General features: G+C 44.3%; 1 protein-coding gene across 1 annotated transcript in view; it reads left to right on the top strand.

Annotated features, from left to right (window-relative positions):
• The first annotated feature begins 603 nt into the window (after positions 1-603).
• The window catches only part of PLXNA2 (plexin A2), a 509,765-nt gene continuing 502,085 nt past the window's right edge, over positions 604-8,283 (top strand). Inside the window, exon 1 of the mRNA XM_080367686.1 lies at positions 604-724. The gene's annotated coding sequence lies outside the window, so the exon portion shown is untranslated. The remainder of the gene's footprint in view (positions 725-8,283) is intronic.

The following is an 8,283-nucleotide window of genomic DNA, read 5'->3' as shown; positions in this document are numbered from 1 at the left end:
TGAGCTCCAGTGACCTTGGTCTGGGAGGTTCACCTGAGTTTACACAGTTGATTTGGTTTTGCTTGGTAAACAGGTTTCTGGGCTGTGACCCTTATTGTTTTACATGTTGTTTCATTTCAAGCTTCTGGTTCATGATAATGTCACAGCTCAAATTGCAACTAAAGCTCTAAGCATCTCTTAAGGAGATGGGGGGAAATCACAGAAAGAGTTTGAAGTACAAGATGGTGATAGCACACCACCACACAAGGTGAAGGTGGATTTAATATGAAAACTTCATGGTTACGGCATCATATTTTTTATTTCTTGTGTGCATGTGGGCACACAAGGCAGTGCTGCCTTCTCTTCAGTTACAGTGTAAAACCAGATTTGGAAAGCGAGGCGAAAGGACAGACAGGGTGGGAGCTGGAAGGAGGTATGGGATTCAGAGCCAGGAAAATCGGGCTTCTTTGGAAAAGGTGGTCCTTCTGCAACAGAGAGGCCTCTGTAGATGTAAATGCAGACTTTAAATCATTCTCACATGGTGTTTCACTGAATTGATGTTAATATTTTCTGCAGATAATTAATCGAGAAGCAGATGAACAGTGAAGACGACTCTACCAGATACTTCCTAACAAAGCATTTTCTCCTTACTGTCTTCTATTGCCTTCCTACTCTGCTTAAAAAAATATATCCAATCACGTATGATATATTAGTGCAGATTGCTGCCAGCGCAAGGAGCCAAACGGTGAGTATCCTGGAGGATGCGGATGCCAGTTCCTCAGAGAACAAGAGGGACACTTGCCAAAAGGACGGCAGTTTCTAGAACTTACTAATGAATTTGCAGAGACATCCCAAAATGGTATGTCCAGGCATCTCACTAGTAGGATAAATATTTATTCATCATGTTTTTACTTTATGCTCTTGTCAGCACAAAACACTTCATATTTGATTTTTTAAGTGTGAGTGACCGATTTTACCAGCACTGGGGTGCACCAGCGGGACACAGGGTCTGTGGTTTTTACCAGCATTTCGATCCAGTTGAGCAGCTGCCCTTGACCCTGCTGTTGGCAGGATGACACCGTTTGCTTTAGATGACCTTTAATTGCTGCTCTTTCCTCTCCATTGTCTTTTTAATGTGTTTTGGATGCACCTTTAGCAGACAGCGATGATTCTCTACAGACCTCTCTGGGTACCTTTTATCAGAAGCATAGCACAGGGTGCTACTGCTCTCTGCCTCTTCCCATGGGAATGGACTTTCACAGGGACCGTACGTTTTACTGTACAAAAAAAAAAAAAAAAGGCGGCCATACGCATGCTGTTGAGTTGCAAAATGTTTACTCCTTTGAAATGGAGAAATAGTGTGAAATGGGGACGATGGACACCGACTGTGATCGTATATGTCTGCTCAGGAATGTGGATATGGTGACTAGTCATGGGTGCAGTGTCTGGTCACATAGGCGCACAGCTCTGAGGAGACAACTACAGTTTTGAGAAGACGCCTGCCCCTCTTCCTCTAACAAAGGGGAGACGGGGAGACGCCTGCCCCTCTTCCTCTAACAAAGGGGCTATTTAAAAGAGAATGAGAAAAGGATGAGAGACATTCAAATGCTATCTAGAGGGAGGGAGTGCTAAGTCTCCTTGCTGGAGAAGATCGGATGGTCACAAGGACATGAATCACCTACAAACCTGCAAGACCACCACATTCCAGGCAAAGGACTGATAAGCTAATTAACATACGAAGCTGGGTTTAGGTAACGAATATGTTTAGGCATTAATTGAATATTCATTTGTTTTATTGTATAAATGTGAGATGGTTCGTCACTTCGGGTATGCACGCTTGTGGAGGAGCGATCCCCCGTGCATCTGCGTGCAATAAACATACCTACTTTATAACTTTCGAGTTATAGAGTCTAATTCTGCACGTCACCTTGAGCAAAGGTTTTGCCACAGAACGGCTTTTGCTGTTGGGAGACAGCAGAATATGGGAGAGTTTTGCAGGATGCTATGGGAATGGGATTTCAACCCAGTGCTGGCGTATGGCTCGCTGGGAGCAGGCAACGTGGAAGCCAACTCTACAACGAGGAGAGTTACAAAGTAGGTACGTTTATTGCAGTGCAGGGGGGATCACTCCTCCTAACTTGCACCCCGTTTCAACAAGCAAACGGGTATTTATTATAAAATGTTATGCATATACGTAAGGTTTCTGAAATCTCAGAATCTCCTCCCTCTGGCGCCTCTTCAAGATGTACTTTTTGCCTTCTTGGGCAGTTACCTAAAGTTCTTGTTTATCTTTGCATACCTTAGCAGTCTTTGTTATTTGGTTTCTGTTATCTACTGGAGTTCTTTATACGTCATCCATTATCCAGCTGTTGTTCAAGGGTAACACATCTGCTGGGCAATGATGAGCCCTTCCTTACCGCCCGCTCTAACCATGCCAGTTTAATGCGGGCCCACTGGGCTGGTTTAAATCTGTATCAGCCTGATCCTCCAGCGGGGATCCATCCTCTTCGGGGTGGGAGCCATTGCAGTAGGAGGTCGCTTTTTCTTCTAGCAGGTCCCCTGCAGCAGCAGAGCTGGAGGTTTGTCACTATGTCACAGGTACAGTCCCACAGGCTGGGCTGGCACCGTGGTCATGTAACACCCCCCACCCCCGTGCCTCACATTCTGTCAACAAAATCATGTTTATTAGCAAAAGTTTGTTTGAACATTTTTAATCTTTGAGGCTTGGTATTTGCTTGCTTCTCTCCCCATACTGCAGAAGTCTACGCTTACTTCTCTCCCTTAGGAAAAATAAATTAAAAAACTTTTTGTGCAAGAGAAGGAAGAAAAAAATCAGACCATTTTCCCAAGGCTACAGAATTTCTCAGATATCCATTTCAAGGTGTTTATTACAGCCTTTCATCCCATCCCTTCACTGTTGAAACTAAATTTCCTGCCTGGCAACAGATGGGGTGCCAATTTATTTTTAGCAGTTTGTTTGCTTTGCTTGAACCCTTACCAGTATCCTGCTTTTAAGCCCTTGAATTACCCTGGGGGCTAACGAGCTGGGCTGAACTTCTCTGCGCAAGGAAATTCAGGAGAGAAGCTACCTGTGACAAGGAATTATCCTGGCTGCATAAACCCAATGTTTTACTCCATCTAGGGGACCTGGAGTATGTTATGACTGTTAACTGGCATGCTGAGCAGGCAGGTATTAATTTATTTTTACAGGAAGGAAAACAGCAGAGATTAATGTCACCTCAGCAAGGGCTGGATGAGCGTGTAAGGTCGTCTTCAGTCTTAGCTCTCCACAAATCTGACAAAAGATAGAAATGCATCAAATAGCCTTAGGACAGGCATGTCACCCCTGTTTGCATGATCCTGTGCATACACTTTTTTCCTGGGAAAGCAACAGTTCTATACAAAACTTCTCGTTGCTTTTGTCTACATAAGGGCAGCTGTAAACACCACAAACTTCCTTGCAATTTAGGAGGAAAATAAAGGAAGTAAGATAAATATATCATTCCTCTGTGCTTTTCAGACTTTTGAACCTTCTAGTGTCATTTTTTTGTATGAGACATCAGGTGTGTTGGCAGTGGACCGGCCCGTTGGCCTTGCTAATCTAATAAACCCCCTGGATTAAAACCGTTTCTGTGGGCAGCAGCCGGGAGCCGCGGCTCCATCCCAGCCCCCCATGCTACCCCAACGCAGCCCCTTCCTGCGGGGTGGAGAGAGGTGATGGGGCAGCGAGACACAGGGATGCAGACAGAATTTTTGCATCAAAATTAGAGCATCCCACTGTGCTGGAGCCTATTATGTGTTTGGAAGGGGTTACTCCTGCGAAATATATTCACATATAAATAAAGTAATATTGTCCTCTGCCTTATGAATTTGTGAAAAGCTAAAGTGGAGTGAGGAAAAAGGCACACTGCTGGGAGCAAGGCTCTGCTCAGGTGGGGCAAAACGCAGCACCTCTGCCAGCCCCTGGCACCTGCTTCCCTGCTCTTGGCTCTGCAGAGAGGCCAACCACCCCAGCTGCCGCCTCTGCCCCTCGTGTTTTGGCCAAACAAACAAAGCCAAGTCCTGTTCTCGCTCATCACCACGAGCATTCCGCAGCAGGACTTGCTTTCTTGCTCTCCGGGCTGGGAGGTACGCATATGGATGCACAAATCCACGCAAAAACTCTTTGGAGGACTTTTTAATGCTTTCTGTAATGAATGTCACAGGGATCATTTCTTTTAATCGGCCAACGTTTCTGCAAGCTGTCAGCTGCTGCTGCACAGAGAACAAAGAATCTCCCTTGCCTTCTACTGAAAAGGCCTTAATGAAGCTCTGCCCGTTTCTGGGGAGCCTAAAAATCTTTGTGCTCATTCCAGCATAAAGGTGTATACAAAATACCAGAGTTACCATGTCTCTCTCTCGGGGCCTGGCTAGAAAATGAATTGCTTTTATTGAAGATATTTTACTGCTGGTCTCCTCTCACCCATTTGTTTAGTTGTTTGCTAAAATGATCCTTTGAGTTGCAGAGAGCTCTTTTAGACCCCTCCTTTTGGTTTTCTCCCCCTAAATGGCTTTTAATAATTAAGTGTAATGGAGAAGCTTTGATTGGATTCCTCACTCAGATGGTTAATTATGTATACCTAAATAAGTTACAAAATTTATTCCTTTGGACTCAATTCCTTTTCCTTTATCCAAACCAAAATACACCATTCTCTAGAGATTTCTTGTTTGAGAATTGACTGAAGGTAATTATTTCACATAATTAAGATCACTAAGCAAAGTAATTTAATTTTCTTCCCTGCCTCTTCCTCCCTCCAAGTAATGTAAATGTCTGTGTAACACTCGATCAATAAAAAAAACCTTTTCAAAGGTTAAGTTGGCCAAGTATGCTGTTAAGTTAGAAGAGACTAGCATGACATGAAATCTAGTAAAGATGTTTAGAAAAGTAATGAAATTTCCAATGGAATGATTTTTTTTTTTTTTGACTCCCCCAAGGATTTTGGGGTTTAAGTCAGGTTTTTTTTGTTTTGAGTTGTTTTTTTTTTTTTTTCATCCTGCATCTCTGCTGAGGGCAGAGCAGGGACAGCAGGTACAAAGACATGACCTCTGTGGCCAGATGAGTTCTATTGAAATCAGCTGTGCTGGGGCAGGGCTGGCCTGGCTGGGACCCAGCAGGTGAAGGAGATGTAAAATCATTGGAGAAAGGTGAATCGCATTGAAATGCTGAGGCTCCATGAGTGACATGTGCAGCAAACTCTATTTAGCAAGGACTGTAGGAGGGCAGCGAGAGAGAGATGGAAGTTCAGGGCCTTGCAAGATTGGAGAAGTTGGGTAAGAAAAGGTATTTGGTGTTTTTACTTTCTTTTTCCTTCTTGGGTTTTTGTGATCTCTGAGTGTGGTTGCTACACAACTTAGGTACAATATGGTTAGGGAAGAAATTTGCTCTGATCTTTTTGTTGGTGTGAGGTAATGGGGGAGGAGAAGGTTGTTTTTCTCTAAATCATGTTTTTCACGTTTACTAACCTTTCCTTTTAAAGCTGGAGAAGGGATGAAGTTGGGAACTTTCCTTTTGTGCTTGTTCTTGGGGCTATGAGACAGGGACCTCTTCACCAAACCTGTTTTATGTAACCAAAGAAACTGTAAAGCAATGAGGTTTCTCTTTGTTCAGTGATACTCTGAGTTGTTCCAGTTCCTACCAGTTTTACCCACTTCTTGGTTGGGTTTTTTTTTTTTGTCTCTTTGCAAATGTTTCTTCTTGTATGAGCTATATCCTGTCTGCATCCCATGCTGCCTGTGCAGAGCTGGTGATACTTGTATAGAAAGCATCTTCTTGTAGTTCCCTTTCCCTCTAGCTCTGTGGTGTCTCAAACTGCAAGTTCAGAAAGTGCTTAGTCTCCCAGTGTGGGTCCGAGTACAGGCAAGCGAAAAATAGCGATGCTAAGTCTTAAGCAGCTTTTAAGGATTTAAACTTTATTCAATCCTGTATCCTGGGCTGTGCCTTAAGCCCAAACCTCATCTGCAGTTGGGTCAAACCTTCCTGACCTCGTTCGTGTCACCTGAATGCAAAAGCTGGCAGCTCCCTCCAGGTGTGCGGGCAAGGGGGTGCTGAGCCGGCCGTCTTCTGGTGGTGGTGAAATCTCTCACTGCTGCTAAGGAATAAGCTACAGGCTGAAATGTTGGGGCTGTGTCTGCATGTTTGGGGTAGTTCTCCTTGCTGAAGTGATTTTTAGAAGGCAGAGTCCCTGCCCACGTGTTTACTACCTTGCGCTGCTTTGGCCTCGCTGTTTGGAGTTTACTGGATGCTATTGCTGCTTTTTATGGTTGTTTGTAATATGATGAATGCTTTAGAGAAGCAAAAGGTCTGGGGCTGTTTAAATGTGACTTTGCAGAAAGGACAGATCCTGAACAGCATGTCCAGGTCTCTAATAAGTGCCTGCAGAGCATTTGGGAACAGTGGTGACTTTCCATAGCACCACGTTTCCCACCTGTTAATTTCCAAAGCTTAGCTCAGTTGTTTTTTTTTTTTTAATTCCAGTCACTACTGGATAATAATGACTACATGCTTTTATTAAAGCTTTCTGGTGTGTGTTTATTACAATTTCTGTTTTACAAGGGCCACTCACTGAAATGCACAAGCACTTCAGCAATCTGCCAGTGCTCGGCTTTGAAGGCAGTGTAGAGACGAATACCAAAGATCTGCTATCTTAATCAGTACAAGAGGTTACGGAGATGTTAATACCTGATTGTACAGGGCTGACAGAAAGGATTAAAGGTGGTGGAATTAGTTGCCTGTAAAACAGAGGGTTCTGGGCGTTACTGTTTTTCCTGAGCTCAAGTTTGCAGGCTGTGGCTTCGCTTGCTGAGGTGAAGGTGCTTGTTGGTGGAGTCTGAGCTGGAGCACGGGGAGACGTGTGGCTTGAGCTTTGGCTGGGGTGGGAGCTGCCAGGAAGGTCTTAATTCCTTCAAGCTTTGGTGGTATCAAATTCTATCAGAAATAGTTGAAATAATGCCTATGCCTTGTGGCTATGAAATATGATCTTTCAATTTGTGTTTTGCAAACAGCCTTGCTGCTGGGAAGCTTTTGTGGGGCACCAGCACATGGCATGTGTCTTATCGGCACCTATTCCTGTGACCTGAGCAATGTGACCGCTGCCTGCAGCACCTGCCTGAGGCTCGGTACGCAGCAGCCAGGAACGCATCTTCTCCAGCACCGTGGCAAACGGGAATGGCTGTTTCTGTAGTGCTGGGATGCTGAGCAGCTTGTGTGTGAGGCTCAACACCAGGGAACAGGCACCTCAGGAGCCCAGCTTGCTGCAGGGCTGTGGGCCAGGGCGCTTACACTGGGGAAAGGGTCACTCCAGCGGGTGTTTGTGGCAATTAATGGAAATTGGATACTGGACAAGATGTACCTTTCGCAAACCTGTTCTCTCTGGCCTTGTCCAATCTCTTCTTACAGATTATGTCATGAAATTCTTGAGATGCAGTCAGTCCCCTGTAACAGCCAGAAGCCCCGCTCGTAGTCCTACAGCAGTCACTGTGTGGGCATGGAATAAGAGATGCTTCAGTCTTATTTGTAGCCCTTAAGATTCTGTGGTGTAGGAGCCTTAAGCCCACACTGCTTCCACAGTCCTTACCCTGAAATGTTTGTACTTTCAGGCCCCGATTTGCAGTAAGGTGGTTTTGGCTGAATCTTTCAGGATATCTGTATGTGACAAGTAATACTCAACCTGTCTAAAGGTGGTGAAAATCTTGCTGTAATTAATTAACTTATTGTATTTTATGATGTTTGGTGTGTCTCCTTGGCACTTAGAGGATCTCAGATCTTTGATCTGGAGGGTGTGATTTATTGGGCAATTATACATCTACACACCATCACTCATGCTGGAAAGAGGCCCTGTGATCTCATCAGTCTGGGAGAACGTGACATGGAAGGACTTTTATCAAATGAAGGGGGGGGCTGATGGATGGAGAAGTCAGGGAAGTATTGATTCAAGCCAATATATTATTTTCTACATTAATATTGTGCAGACAGTAGCAAATAGAGACCCTGTGCTAGTGTTGGTGTTTTTTCCATAATGAAGAATTACCCTTCTGTGAAGTTTCATTTCAATGAGGAATGATGTTTTGTGACATTAAATGATTTCTTATGGAAATGTTAGTTCTTTCATTATACAAAGAAACGGGCAAAATGCACAATTATTTTTCTTGTGCTATCAGGAAGAAATGACGTGAGGTGAATCCTCCTGGGAGCAAAGTCTGGGAGAAGAGTCTTCTGGGTGTGCTGCTCTGCTTTGAGAGAGGGCTTAGAATATCAGATGCTGCAGG

The sequence above is a fragment of the Falco punctatus genome, assembly GCF_963210335.1.
Source record: "Falco punctatus genome assembly, chromosome: 17".
Lineage (NCBI taxonomy): Eukaryota > Metazoa > Chordata > Aves > Falconiformes > Falconidae > Falco > Falco punctatus.
The sequence above is the reverse complement of the archived record's forward strand: the minus strand, read 5'-3'. Positions and strand labels throughout refer to the sequence as shown.